The sequence below is a fragment of the Trachypithecus francoisi genome, unplaced genomic scaffold, assembly GCF_009764315.1.
Source record: "Trachypithecus francoisi isolate TF-2019V2 unplaced genomic scaffold, Tfra_2.0 Lachesis_group15, whole genome shotgun sequence".
NCBI classification, from domain to species: Eukaryota; Metazoa; Chordata; class Mammalia; order Primates; family Cercopithecidae; genus Trachypithecus; species Trachypithecus francoisi.
Window position 1 is genome coordinate 51,717,053 of NW_022681460.1, and position 15,756 is coordinate 51,732,808.

Genomic DNA, 15,756 nt, shown 5'->3' on the forward strand with positions numbered 1-15,756 from the left:
AAAAAGGGAGCAGAGAACTAGCCATAGCAAAGGAACAAAGTGGGATTAGAAGATTTTTTTGCCCCACAATGAGAGATACCACCTTGCTGGTAGCTATTAAGATAGCTACTATAAAAAATAAAATAAAATAACAAAATGAAAACCCCCCAGAAAATAGTAAATGTTGGCAAGAATGTGGAGAAACTGTAATCCTTGTGCACTGTTGGTGGAAATGTAAAATGGTGCTGCCACTGTGGAAAAGAGTATGGCAGTTTTTCAAAAAAATTAGAAATAAAATTACCATATGACCCAGCAATTCCATTTCTGAGTATATACCCCCCAAAATTGAAACTAGAGTCTCCAAGAGATAGTTCACATCCACGTTCATGGCAACACTATTTACAATAGCCAAAAGTCAAATGCATAGAGATGGAAAGTAGAATGGTAGTTGCCAGGAATTGGGGGAAGGTGGGAATGGGGAGTTACTGCTTAGTGGGTAGTTTTAATTTTGCAAGATGAAAATGTTCTGGAGACTGATTGCACAACAATGTGAATATACTTAACACCATTGAGTTTTATGGCAAACTCAATAATGGTAAATTTTACGTGTTTTTTAGCAAAATTTTAAAAATTAATTTTAAGGATTCTTTGTTTTTTGTTTTTGAGATGGGAGAAAAAATAGTGTTTTAATGCTGATTAAAATAATCCAGTAGAGAGAGAAAAGTTGATTGTACAGAAGATTGTGTGGAGAACTGCTAGCATGAAAGGGCTTTGAGTAGGTGAGAGGGTAGGAGTGCATGAGGGAGGCCGTGGCCTAAGAGGAAACACATACTTTCCATCTATTGCAACAAGAAGGAAGATAGAATATAGAGGTTTGAATGCTGGGGTGGGTGGATGTGGAGGTGGGAGCTTGCAGAAGGTTTCTTCCCTTGGCTTCCAATTTCCCCGAGATATGGAAGCTGAGTGGGAGGACAGAGGAGGTGGGTGTGGTCATGAACTGGGAGAGTAGGAGGGCTGGGGAATGGAGCACGGCTGCTGAGCAGCATTGAGTGGGCACTGGGATGTGCAGAAATGAGTGTGATATGAGATCAGTCAACAGCAAGCACATTGGCTGCACAGTGCTAAATGGGTGCTGAATTTGAGGCTCTCAAGGGAACCTCTATATTAATCAGAAACTATAATTAACAATAGAGATTTCATCTTATTCTGAGTGTGACATTTCAAAATTAAAGGACATATCCTGTAGGAATACACTGCTAAATATTATAAACATAATTTAAAAGAAACCTCAGTCACGGGAATGGGAGATCATAAACCTGCTTTGACTCAGTGACTCTGACTTTGGTGTGACTTCCTCATCTGCCAAGTGTCATGAGGGTATCTATGGAGGCCATGCACCAAGGGTCCCCTGACTGCTTTTCCAGGAATGATATCCCACTTTCCATGTCTTGTGACGGAGAGGCTGGTGGTGACAGAGTTCCTGAGGACTTCAGGCAGTGACTTCTGGGATAATCCTGGCTAAATCCTCCTTCACAAGCTTAAAGCCCCCAACTCCCAACACAGAGATAATAGCTCACTGGGGAAAAATGGAATTGGCAAATTTTTTCCTCTACGGTCTTTAAGGAAATCACACAAAGATATTTGTGATTCTTCCCTAGAAAAATGACGATGATGATGATGACTAAAACATAAATATCCAGACACTGTTTACTGTTCATATAAACTTCCTAATGACTTTAACATCTAATGTTTTCTCACCATTCTAATATTTATTAGAGGCCAGGCGTATTGGCTCACACCTGCAATCCCAGCACTTTGGGAGGCCAAGACGGGAGGATTGCTTGAGCTCTGGAGACCAGGCTGGGCAACATAGTGAGACCTCGTTAACACTAAAAATTAAAAAAATTAGCCAGGCATGGTGGCATGTGCCTGTTGTTCCAGCTATTTGGGAGGCTGAGGCAGGAGGATTGCTTGAACCCAGGAGATCAAGGCTGCAGTGATCTATGATCATGCCACTACACTCCAGCCTGGGCAACAGAGACAGACCCTGTCTCAAAAAAAAAAAAAAAAATTACTAGAGAGGAATCCATTCATTGAACCCACCTCAAATGAAGTAATGGAATTATAATTGGCTGCTATTTCTGTCCATTTCTGCCCAAGTGAAGTTACAGGGATTAGATTAAATCACCTAATTGCAAGGACACCTTCTGTATTCATCCAATCTGTAAAACAACTGCTAGACCTTTTGAATGAAAGAAAAAGTCACAAGCAACTATGGGTAGTATATGGCTTTTTAAAAATATCCTTTGCTAGATAATAAATCACTAGCAGAAATACCCTTTTGACTTAGCATTCAGAAATTTCAATCTCATTGCTTAATATAAAGAATAAAAAGTAGCCTAGTGTAGAAAAGGGAGTCACCTATGATTTTAGAAAAGTCCTGAAATCGAAGAGCACAGATATGAGCCCCTGGCTAGAAACATTGCTGTGGTGTGATGAGGGGCCCAGTCCATCAGCACAAACCTCTCCCCGGTGGCATGGGGGGCTCCCTGTCTGTTGCAACCTATCCAACCTCTTCTCTGGCAGGGCATTTGTCTTTGTTGTTGTTGCCTTAGGTTTCTAAAAAAAGAAAAAATGCTGTCTATTTTGTTTTTTAAATGGACAAAATAAAACAGAGTGCTGATACAGTGGTTTCTAACACCATTCTTTAATATACGGAACAAAAACTCCTTGCAGACATGGCTGATTTTAGGACTAGGGTAGGGAATATACAAGGGGAGCCTAGATCATCTTGTAATGCCAGAAAGTAAGACAATACTAAGGAAACAAAACACGCACAATGGTGGGGATTGGTTACAGGGACACAGGTGCCAACTGAAAGAGCTCCCAATGGCCAAATTCGGACCAAGAGGAACAACAAATAAATAATGCAGTAATGGATTATAACTCAAAGTATGAAATAAATATTCATGAATCCACACAGACATAAATAGGTGGTTGACTCAGTAAATAAAAGGGAAAGAACAAACGACTCTCACAGGCATAAAAATTTCAAATTTATGTAGACATCCCACCCTCAAGTAGGTGAAACATAACTCCCTACTCCTTACGAATGGGCTGTGCACAGTGAGTACTTCCAAAGAGTACAGTATGGAAATGGAGGGGAAATGTAACTTTACAATGGAGAAACTTGATAAATAAGACTTCAACCACATGATTGAGGTCAACATCATCAGTGATAAGTCATGTCACTAGCATGTACTCTCACGATATGATGAAAATGCCACGTTACCTCTGGGATCTTTTTCCCCAAGCCCCCTAACCTTAGTCTAATCATGAGAAAAACATTAGACAAACCGAAATTGCAAAGCATTTTACAAAGTACCCAACCAGTACTCCTCAAAACTGCCAAAGTCATTACAAAAGGAAATTCTGAGCAACTTTCCCAGCCCAGAGGAGCTTAAGGAAACACGACAACTAAATGTTATGTAGTATCTTGGACGGAAATCTGGAACAGAATAGAATAGGGAAAAGCTAATTAAATCAGAGTAAAATATTGACTTTATCTAATAATGAAGTATTATGATGGGTTCAGTAGTTGTGACAAACATACCACAGTCATATGAGATGTTAACAGTGAGGGGAAACCAGGTGCGGGGTACGTGAGAATTCTCTGTTTTATCTCTGCAACACTTCTGTAAACTGAAAACTATTCTAAAATAGTGTTTGTTTTCAAAATATTAAAAACAGGATGTGGCAGAGTAAACTGGGTAAATGGAGAGGAGGAGAGAAAAGAGGCCTCTTCCTGGCAGCAAGAACTGGAAGGAGCTTACTGCGCAGGACGCCATGCTCTGACATACAGGAGCTAATCCTGGGCGTTCAAAGCCAACATCCCTGCCCAAGTGCAAGTACAGTTGCCACATTTACGTGAGATTCAAAACCTCAACCCAGCAGGTGTGGTGACCCCTCATCCAAGGCAGGGTCTGTGCTTTGCCTCATTAGAGAATACTGCTGGGACAAAGCGACAGGGCAAAGTGTCCCAACCAGCTGGAGTCTCCACCAGAGGGACTGAGGAACCTGGAATCAGCTCATATTTCTTCTCCATTTATAGAACCAAAATATGGGCCTGGGGAATTTCTGACTCCAGCTGTCATTTAAGGGAGGACCTTCTCTAAGACATTTGCTAGAACACCACTGGAAAGAATTGGGAGGGGATTTGGGGGGAAACTGAGATGTGCGGCCAAGAGGACACTAAAGGGGAGAGGGTCAGTTGATGTAAAACTCAAGGATTTTTCTAGAAACCTCTGGCTTTGGCAGTAACAGAAATGCTAGCTAAACATTGTTTGACAGACTGGCAGCAAGAGGTGGATAATCTGAGGATGGAGAGTGTGGCTGAGGAAGGATGAGGATGTACAGAGGCTGCTGGCACATTCGCAGAGGGTAAGCCAACAAAGCAAAATTTTAAAATGTGTTTAGGGCACATGCAAAGGGATGCCAGCTTTGGATCTGGATTGAATGTCCAGCGTGGCCTCTAGCTGACTCTGACGCTCAGTATTTAGGCACTCAGGGCCTGCCTTTCCTCGTCTATAAAGATAATAGCCCTCACACAGGGATGTAGTAGGAATTAAATGCAGAAGTTTACATAATGCAAAGTGAGAACTCAATAAACGTTAATTGTCATTATTGGTGTTAGTATTATTGTTACTTTTAGAAATTCCAGAAATGCAAATAAGTCCCAAGTTTCTTGTTCATGCAGTGATGGCAGGAGGAGGAAACTGCCCATCCTTCCTGGAACCCATCTACATTTTCCATGCTTATCTCCTGGGATCACATCTTCAGAAATCTCTGCAAAACCACCCTTTTTCCTCACACCTCGCAGATGATCCCCTCTGCAAATCACGCTTCCAATCCATCTTGAAATGGTTCCTAAGTGTTGCTTATGTAATAGCTATCCTTTCCAAGTGGCATCATTTAAGCCAAATCTAAAAAGGAAAAACAATAATTCATTCAATCAGACAGACATTTATTCAACAAAAACTTCTTGAGCACCTACTATGTGCCAGGAACTGTTCTAGGTGCTGAAGATTCAGCTATGAATAGGGAAGATAAACTTCTTGTTCTCGATGAGAGCAACTACATGACCAGGATAGGCCTATAAAGGGGTGACATTTAAGTCAGGATCCGAGTGGCTAGAGGTAGCCTGTTGTGACTGGAGAAAGCTTTCCAGGCAGACAAAACAGCTTGTGCAAACATTCTAAAGCTTCGCTTCTTCAAGAAACCAGAATGGTTGGAACTGTGGGCAAGCATCAGAATGGTGCAAGGTGAGGTCAAGCTAGGTGGTTAGGACGAGATAATGGCAGATTTCTTTTTTTTTTCCTTTTTTCCTTTTTTATTAATTTTTTTGTTATACTTTAAGTTCTAGGGTACATGTGCATAACGTGCAGGTTTGTTACATATGTACACTTGTGCCATGTTGGTGTGCTGCACCTATCAACTCGTCAGCACCCATCAATTCATCATTTATATCAGGTATAACTCCCAATGCACTCCCTCCCCCCTCCCCCCTCCCCATGATAGGCCCCGATGTGTGATGTTCCCCTTCCCGAGTCCAAGTGATGTCATTGTTCAGTCCCCACCTGTGAGTGAGAACATGCGGTGTTTGGTTTTCTGTTCTTGTGATAGTTTGCTAAGAATGATGGTTTCCAGCTGCATCCATGTCCCTACAAAGGATGCAAACTCATCCTTTTTTATGGCTGCATAGTATTCCATGGTGTATATGTGCCACATTTTCTTAATCCAGTCTGTCACAGATGGACATTTGGGTTGATTCCAAGTCTTTGCTATTGTGAATAGTGCCGCAATAAACATACGTGTGCATGTGTCTTTATAGCAGCATGATTTATAATCCTTTGGGTATATACCCAGTAGTGGGATGGCTGGGTCATATGGTACATCTAGTTCTAGATCCTTGAGGAATCGCCATACTGTTTTCCATAATGGTTGAACGAGTTTACAATCCCACCAACAGTGTAAAAGTGTTCCTATTTCACCACATCCTCTCCAGCACCTGTTGTTTCCTGACACAGAACAGAGTCCTCAGAAATAATACCACACATCTACAGCCATCTGATCTTTGATAAACCTGAGAGAAACAAGAAATGGGGAAAGGATTCCCTATTTAATAAATGGTGCTGGGAAAATTGGCTAGCCATAAGTAGAAAGCTGAAACTGGATCCTTTCCTTACTCCTTATACGAAAATTAATTCAAGATGGATTAGAGACTTAAATGTTAGACCTAATACCATAAAAACCCTAGAAGAAAATCTAGGTAGTACCATTCAGGACATAGGCATGGGCAAGGACTTCATGTCTAAAACACCAAAAGCAACGGCAGCAAAAGCCAAAATTGACAAATGGGATCTAATTAAACTAAAGAGCTTCTGCACAGCAAAAGAAACTACCATCAGAGTGAACAGGCAACCTACAGAATGGGAGAAAATTTTTGCAATCTACTCATCTGACAAAGGGCTAATATCCAGAATCTACAAATAACTCAAACAAATTTACAAGAAAAAAACAAACAACCCCATCAAAAAGTGGGCAAAGGATATGAACAGACATTTCTCAAAAGAAGACATTCATACAGCCAACAGACACATGAAAAAATGCTCAGCATCACTGGCCATCAGAGAAATGCAAATCAAAACCACAATGAGATACCATCTCACACCAGTTAGATAATGGCAGTTTTCTAAGTTGGTGTTATGCATTGAATTGTGTCTCTCTAAAAAGACATATGTTTAAGTTCTAATCCCCTATACCTGCAAATATTGGTTTTATGTAGACATAGGGTCTTTGCAGACGTAATCAAGTTAAAATGAGTGCATACTGCATTAGGGTTAGTCTTAACCCAACGACTGTTGTGCTTATAAGAAGAAAAAAACTTGATACAGACACAGACACCTGTTTGGAGAGAATGCTATGTGACAACAGAGGCAGAGACTGGAGTAATGTGTTGACAGCCAAGGAACAGCAGGATTGTCGGCAACCACTAGAAGTTAGGAAGAGGCAAGAAAGGACCCTCCCCTGGAGTCTTCAGAGAGAGAGCATGGCCCTATTGACAGCCTGATTTCAGGCTTCTAGCCTCCAGAAAGGATGTTTCAAGCCACCCAGTTGGTAGTACTTTGTTACAGCAGCCCTAAGGAAACAAATACAGTCAGGGTAACAAGTTTGGATTTTATTCTATGAGTGATGGAAATAATCACAGGATTTTAAGCAGGGAAACACATAAGCTATTTTCATTTTATAAAAAATAAATATGGTGCTAGGCCCAGTGGCTCACATCAGAATCTCTGAGTGCTGTTATCCTAGAAGGCTGAAGCAAGAGGGTCACTTGAGCTCACGAGTTCAAGACCAGTCTGGACAAAATGGCAAAACTCTGTCTCTACAAAAAATACAAAAAAAAACTGGCCAAGTGTAGTGGAATGCACCTTAGTCCCAGCTACTTAGGAGGCTGAGGTGGGAAGATGGTTTGAGCCTGGGAGGCAGAGGTTGCAGTGAGCCGAGATTGCACCACTGCACTCCAGCCTGGGAGCAGAGTCAGACCCTGTCTCAAAATAAATAAATACATAAATAAGGCTGCTGTTAGGCAGAATGGATGGGGAAGTGGAGGCAAAGTGCAGAAAAGAACACTGCTAAGGAGGTATCACGTTGTCTAGCTGAGAGACACTGGTGGCTAAACTAGGGTGGAAGTAGGGAAGTGGAAATAATTGATTGGATTTAGGGTGTACTTTGAGATGGAACTGAAGTGACAGGTGACAGAAAGCACAAAATCTAGGAAAATGGCTACATCTATTCACAAAATATTTGCTGTAATAGTACATTTTTATTATGTTATAAAACATCAGCATTTATTTACTTATTGCTGATTTGGTTAACTTACTAACTAGACTTATCATTGGGCAATAATACTGACTTTGTCTCTATGTTTCAAAACATTCCTTCTCTAATACTAAAGTAATAAACCTTCAGAATGGTACAGTAAAATTTCTGTGTAGAACTTTGGGAGAGGCATGAAGAAAAGGAAATAATCCATAATTCCTCATCAGGGAAATGGACATAATTTCAGTCAACTACGCATTGCCACCGCACTGCAGAGCAGTGGCAAGAATACAGGTCTTAGAGATAACAACTGACATTCTAGTCCTGGTTCTGCTGCCAACTCACATGGGACTCTGAGCAACTCACTTAGCTCCTCTAAGCTTCATCTTCCAAAGCCATTAAATGGGTTACAGTTGTTCGTTTCTAAGCTTTTCCCAACTCATAATGTCGTGTGTGCAACTTTCATTAGATTATTTTTGAAAACATTAAAGAATTTGTGTCAAAACCAGTGTTAGTGCCATATTTGGAATGTTAATGTAGCATTCTAAATTCTTTGAAGTCCTGTTTCTGGTAAGATGGAAAACTGGTTGTTAGGATCAATTGAAACTACTACAAATAATGAATAAATGCAAAAATGATTAAAAGTGTAGAGGAACTGACATATATAAAGAATAACCAGGCCAACATATAGGTGTAATCTGGACCATGGGCATTGCTATGAAGCCCAGGGCTCACCCTAAGAGCTACAACCTGGGCCGGGCGCGGTGGCTCAAGCCTGTAATCCTAGCACTTTGGGAGGCCGAGACGGGCAGATCACGAGGTCAGGAGATCAAGACCATCCTGGCTAACACAGTGAAACCCCGTCTCTACTAAAAAATACCAAAAAACTAGCCGGGCGAGGTGGCGGGCGCCTGTAATCCCAGCTACTCGGGAGGCTGAGGCAGGAGAATGGCGTGAACCCAGGAGGCAGAGCTTGCAGTGAGCTGAGATCCGGCCACTGCACTCCACTCCAGCCTGGGCGACAGAGCAAGACTCCGCCTCAAAAAAAAAAAAAAAAAAAAAAAAAGAGCTACAACCTCAGGATAAGGGCACACCAGCTGTAGACTTGTCCCATCTTCTCCCACCCCTATCTGGCTACAAGAAAAGTTGCCTTGACACTGAGGGAGGGGATTTGCAGAATCTCTGAGAAGATGTTACCAGAAGCCAGACCTCACATAGATTTGCATCCCAAATTCACAGAACTTGGGTGATCAAGAAAACTTCAGGCTATGAATTTAGTTAAAAAATTACCCAATATGACAGTGTCTCAGGTGACTGGAAAGGCAAAAGAAAACACATCATCTCTGGAGAAAGGTTTCAAAGAAGTCTCAAAGATAATTTTTCAAGGTTAATGAATAACAGTCCAAAATACCCAAGCATACAAGGAAGCAAATGACTAAAGAAAGAATAAGCAATAAAAACACACAACAATAAAACCCCCAAAATATTAAAATATTTCAATTATCGAACTTAGATTATAAAAACAACTATGATACTATGTATAAAGATATAAAGGACAAGCTTGAAAATATATCTGGGGAATAAAAGATGATTTTAAAAACACAGTAAATTTGAAAAAGAAGCAAATTGAATTTTTATAAGTGGGAAATACAGTAACTAAAATTAAGGGGTAAATGGATAGACTTAACAGCATTGTAAACATAGCTAAAGAGAAAATTAATGAGCTTGAAGGTATGTCAGAAGAAATTACCCAGAAAGCAGCACAGAAACCAATAGATGAAAACTAGAGAAAAGAGGTTAAAAGACATGGAGAATATGAAAAGTTTGAAGCATTAGAGTTTCAGAAGAAAATAATATGGAAAATGGAAAAGAGATTATATTTGAAGAGATAATAGCAGAGAATTTTCCAGAACTGATGAAAGATTTCAACACACAGATTCAGGAAGCTCAGCAAATCCTAAATAGGATAAATAAAATATAATTCCACACGTCAACACAATGAAGTGAAATTATAAAACACCAAAGACATAGAGAAAAATCTTAAAATTAGATTAAAAATGCAGATTACTTTTCAAGAAACACCCAAATAAGCTAGAAAAGTAGTTGAGTTCTCTATGACAATGAACCCCAGAATATAAATATAATATCTTTGGTTTTTTTTTTTTTAGACAAAGTCTTGCTCTGTCACCCATGCTGGAGTGCAGTGGTGCAATCTTGGCTTACTGCAACTACCGCTTCCTGGGTTCAAGTGCTTCTCCTGCCTCAGTCTCCCAAGTTGCTTGGATTACAGGCAGGTGCCATGCCAAGCGAATTTTCATATTCATCATGTTGGCCAGGCTGGTCTTGAACACCTAACCTCAAGTGATCTGCCCGCCTTGGCTTTCCAAAGTGCTAGGATTACAGGCATCAGCCACCGCACCCAGCGAAATATAATATCTTCTATGTTCTTCAAGGGAATAACTGACAATCTAGACTTCTACACCCAGAAAAAAAAAAGTCTTTTTTTTTTTTCAAAAGTGAAGGTAAAATAAAGATACTTCCAAACAACGAAAACTGAGAGTTTATCACTAGAGGACCTATATTAGAGGAGCTGCTTTTCATTTTACTTCAGGCAAAATGAAAGAAACCCAGGTGGAAGGTCTGATATGCAAAAATAAAGAATTTTTTAGAAGTGGTAAATAATTAGGTGAATTTAAGTGAAAATGACTGTGTAGAACAATAATAATGATGACTGGATGGGCTAAAAAAGAAAAAATTAAAATGTATGGCAACAATAATATATAAGTGTGGGGGGCAGAATATAAATGGAATTAAAGTATACTACGGTCCTTGTATTATTCAGGAAGAAGCAAAAGTATGGTTAACTTTAGACAACTCTAATATATAAGCATGCTTAATTTTTAGAGTAACCGTTAATACAACAGAAAACAGAATGCTTGACCGCCAATGAATGGGAAAGAAAAAACCAAATAATAAAAAGTAACCCAAAAGAAGGCAGAAAAGACAGATAAAAGGAATATATAGACTACAAAAAAAAAAAATCAGTATAGATTTAAGCCCAAATTTATTGGTAATTTTTAAAAACATAAATGGACTAAACATCTAATTAAAAGACAAAGATTGTCATATTAGATGTTATAGGTTGAAATGTGTCCCTCAAAAACATATTGAAATCTCAACCCTCAGTACCTGTAAATGTGACCTTATTTGAAAATACAGTCTTTGCAGATGGTCGAGTTAAGATGAGGTCATAAGTCTGGGTCTTAATCCAGTGTGACTTGTATCCTTATACAAAATGGAAATATGGATGGAGAGGCAGACACACACAGATGGAAGATGATGGGAAGACATGGGGAGTAAGCTATCTACAAGCCAAGGAAAGCCTGACACTATCAGAAGCTGGGAGAGAGACATGGAACAGATTCTTCCTTACAGACTCAGAAAGAACCAACACTACCTACACCTTGATATGAACTTGTAGCTTCCAAAACTCTGAGACAATAAATGTCTGTTGTTTAAGTCACCTAGTTTGTTGCGTTTTGTTACATCAGCCCTAGAAAATAAATGCACTCAATTTTTTTGTGTATGTGTCAAGGTCTCACTCTGTCACTCAAGCTATAGTGCAGTGGCACGATCATGACTTACTTCAGCTTTGAGTTCCTGGGCTCAAGCAATCCTTCCACCTTAGTCTCCCAAGTAGCTGGGACTACAGTTGTGCACCATCACAGTTGGCTAATTTATTTATTTTTTGTAGAGGCAGGGTCGTGCTATGTTGCCCAGGCTGGTCTCGAACTCTTAGGCTCAAGTGATCCTGCTGCCTAGCCTCCCAAAGTGCTGGAATTACAAGCATGAGCTACGATCCCCAGCCTAGATTTTTGCTTTTTTGATTATGTTCCCCTTCCTTTCCTTCCTTTGTGTTATGGACTGAATGTTTGTGTCCCTCCAAAATTCATATGTTGAAGTACTAACTCCCAGTGTGAAGGTATTTGGAGGTGGAGCCTTTGGGAGGTAATTAGGTTTAGATGAGGTCATGATGGTGGGCCCCATGAAGAGATTCACATTCTTTTTTTGTATGTTTTTGAGACAGAGGCTGTCACACAGGCTGGAGTGCAGTGGCACCATCCCGGCTCACTGCAACCTCCATCTCCCAGGTTTAAGCAATTCTCCTGCCTCAGCCTCCCACGTAGCTTGGATTACAGGAACCCGCCATCATACTAGGCTAATTTTTGTATTAGTAGAGACAGGGTTTCACCGTATTGGCAAGGCTAGTCTCAAATGCCTGACCTCAAGTGATCTGCCTGCCTCAGCCTTCCAAAGTGCTGGGGCTACAGAGGTGAGCCACCACGCCCAGCCGCATTGTCTGAATTTTTAAAATCAGAATTAGAAAAACAGGATAAAGAGAAAAATAAGCAATGAATGGATGATTCTTATTTTCTGGAAGTTTCTACTGAAACTTCCTGGCCAGGATTGGTGTTCTTAAAAGAAGAGGAAGAGAGGTCAGAGTGCTCGCTCTCTCCACCATGTGAGGACACAGTAAAAAGGCAGCCGTTGCCAAGACAGCCCTCACCAGAACTGAATCCTGCTGCACCTTGATCTTGGACTTTACAGCCTCCAGAACAATGACAAAATTATTTTCTATATTGAAGCCACCTAGGCTATGGTATTTTGGTACGGCAGCCCGAGCTGACTAAGACAACTCCCTACCTCTATTTAAGGAAGACTAGCTTTGTCCATGTCCCTGCCCATAGCTTTTTCCCTGTAGACACATTTCTCCTTGGAACTCACATTCTTTCTTCATACAAAACTCCCTTGGGGTTCTGAGGAGATGCTGCAGGAGAGCAAAGTTAGAAAAAATTGAATAACTCACCATGTTTAACCTCAAACTTTAGTCTAAAAACTTGCCTGCTGGAAATGCAAATTGGTTCCAATAACAAGAAGCTTGTGGCCAGTGACCTAATTTCATTCCTAGGAGTCAGCCCGTAACTGGGTCTACTCATACCTTTTTCCTTCTGCACTTGGGGGAGATATTAAACACCCAAGAGATGGAAGGGCTGGTACTGTTTGGCCTTGAGGTCAGCTTTGGTCAATTCCGGGATTCTAATTAAATAATCATTGCACTAACACTTTCTTAGGAAAGTAAAATTACCCAAATAGAATAGATTGCCTTCATCACAGTGAAAGCAGAAGGAGATGCTTGGAGGTGGGAGTGGAATGGCCTACCCTTTCTTGTGCCTTTCAGAGATGCAAATGAGGTAGGATAGGATTCGGATGCTGGAGCTTTCTCCCACCAACTCTTTGTTGGGTTCAGATGCTGGTCTGTATCCAGAGAGGGGCTGAGACTGGTGAGGAGGTGGAGAGGGCTCCTGCTCTGCCTGAGGTGGGAAGGAATGGTTTCATTTCCTCCTCACCGAAGGAACCCAAGAGAGGAGAGAGTGAAGCTGGTATTCCATGGGTACCAGGAGAGAGAAGGAAGAAAAAGAAAAACAAAAAAATACTATCTGATTCAGTTTCACTGTGTCCCCATCCAAATCTCATCTTGAATTGTAGCTCCCATAATTCCCACGTGCTGAGGAGGGACCCAGTGGGAGATAATTGAATCATGGGGGTGATTTTTCCCATACTGTTCTCATGGTAGTGAATAAGTCCCACCAGATCCAATGGTTTTTAAGGGGAAACCCCTTTTGCTTGGCTCTCATTCTCTCTTGTCTCCCGCCATATAGGACATACCTTTTGCCTTCCACCATGACTCTGAGGCCTCCCTGGTCACGTGGAACTCTGAGTCCATTAAACCTCTTTTTCTTTATAAATTACCCAGTCCCAGATATCTCTTTATCAGCTGCATGAAAACAGACTAATATACTGTCCTTAAATAAAGGAGAATTCAGAAAAACACCTATCCATGAGAATCATTTAACGGAAGCTGTCCACTATGGCCTGCAACCCTAACAATCTTTAGTAGAAACCACACATTTCAAGAACTGCTTGGTGTGACTGGGTTTCTTACAGAAACTGGTGAGGGGGTCAAGTTCTGTACATTAGTGGCAATGGGATCAAAACCATCAGCCCAGCTGATGAGAGCGGGGACATGGACGATCCAGGTACTAGCATCCTGAGCCCAGCAGAACTCTGATCAGCCAGGAGCTGAAGCCACCTTGTACTAGTCCATGAGAGAGGATTGTTACATCTTCAGGAGTACTGCAAGTGGATTGTTAAACACAGCCCTTATTAAAAATTATGAGGTGGAGCTTGCAGTGAGCTGAGATTGTGCCACTGCACTCCAGTCTGGGCAACAGAGTGAGACTCTGTCTCAAAAAAATTTTTAAAATAAAAATTACAGTATATACACTTACAAGTTAATAAAGTTTGTAGGGAGTCTCTGAACCTACTCTGGCTCAGGAGGCTGCCCCATTCACAAATCGTTTTTTACTTAGTGAAACTAAAGAAACAAATAAATAAAAAGTTTGTTAAAAATAAAAGTAATAAATACTGACAACTCATCACTTTCTAATTTTACGACTGCATCTGTATTTCCAAGGGTTTGCTGCTGTACATCTTTTCCCAAATCCACATTCAGGGACATCACATTGGTGGCTCAATATTGGTCATGAAGGGAATATTTACACCTTAGAATCTATAAAATGCTGTGAATTAAAGCTGGGCTTATCATTATGTTGATTTATAGACTTTAAGAAGTGATGGAGAAAATTCTAAAAATGCCGATTAAACTTAAAAGCATGTCATGTCTATATGTTACACTGTGAATAGCACAAAAATCTTGAATTATTTTTTGTCTTCAAAAACTGTTATCCAGTCCAGGCATGGTGGCACATGCCTGTAGTCCCAGCTGCTTGGGAGGCTGAGGCAGAAGGACTACTTGAGGCCAAGAGTTCAAGGTTAGCCGGGTGCAGTCCTCACACCTGTAATCCTAGCACTTTGGGAGGCCCAAGTGGGGGGATCACCTGAGGTCAGGAGTTCGAGACCAGCCTGGCCAACATGGTGAAACCCTGTCTCTACTAAAAATACAAAAATTAGCCAGGTGTGGTGGTGCACGCCTGTAATCCCAGCTACTCAGGAGGCCGAGGCAGGAGAATTGCTTGAACCCAGGAGGCGGAGGTTGCAGTGAGCCGAGATTGTGCCACTGCACTCCAGCCTGTGCGAGAGTGTGAGACTCTGTGTCAAAAAAAAAAAAAAAAAGAGTTCAAGGTTGCAGTGAGCTATGATCTCACTCCTGAATAACCACTGCACTCCAGCCTGGGCAACATAGCATAATTAAACCCTATCAAAATGAAAAACAAAAACAAAACTATTATCGAATTTAGTAAGGAAGTCATTTGCAGTCTTCACTAACAAGGAAAACTCTGACATACGACCTCACTGTTTATGCTCATTTTGCTTTTAACATGAGAGAACTAACATTCATGTCAGAGCTACGCTCAGAGTGCCGGCTGTACAAAATTTACCAGCCTACCACTGCCTGACATCCACCACTGAGCCTCACCCCTGACCCCTGTTCCAGCCCTGGGTGCATGGGCACTGGGGGGTAGGCAACAGAAGACACAGGAGAGACAGTCCCTACCCTAGGTGCTGCACAATGTTCAACCCAAGGAAATGGCCCCCGCCTTGTGACTGTGTCATCATTTCCCCTACAGACCACAGGCGGCAATCCATACCTACCATCAGCAAGAGAGGGACCCTGGGAAGAGGCACAGGAATGGTACTAGGTAGCCACTCTTCCCATCTGTACTACTAAGCTATCTTTTTTTCTTTTTTTGAGACAGTCTCACCCTGTCATCAGGCTGGAGTGCAGTGGTGCGATCTTGGCTCACTGCGACCTTCGACTCCCTGGTTCAAGTGATTCTCCTGCCTCAGCCTCTCCTGACATGAGTAGCTAGGATT

At 41.3% G+C, this 15,756-nt stretch overlaps 1 protein-coding gene across 15 annotated transcripts in view; it reads right to left on the bottom strand.

Moving 5' to 3' along the window:
* Window positions 1-15,756, bottom strand: part of SCML4 (Scm polycomb group protein like 4) — a 135,734-nt gene that overhangs the window by 51,278 nt on the left and 68,700 nt on the right. Inside the window, exon 1 of one of the 15 annotated variants that reach the window (XM_033234777.1) lies at window positions 2,083-2,105. The exons of the other annotated variants lie outside the window; for them this stretch is intronic. The gene's annotated coding sequence lies outside the window, so the exon portion shown is untranslated. Of the gene's footprint in view, window positions 1-2,082; window positions 2,106-15,756 lie in introns of those variants that run through there. 15 annotated transcript variants of the gene reach the window in all.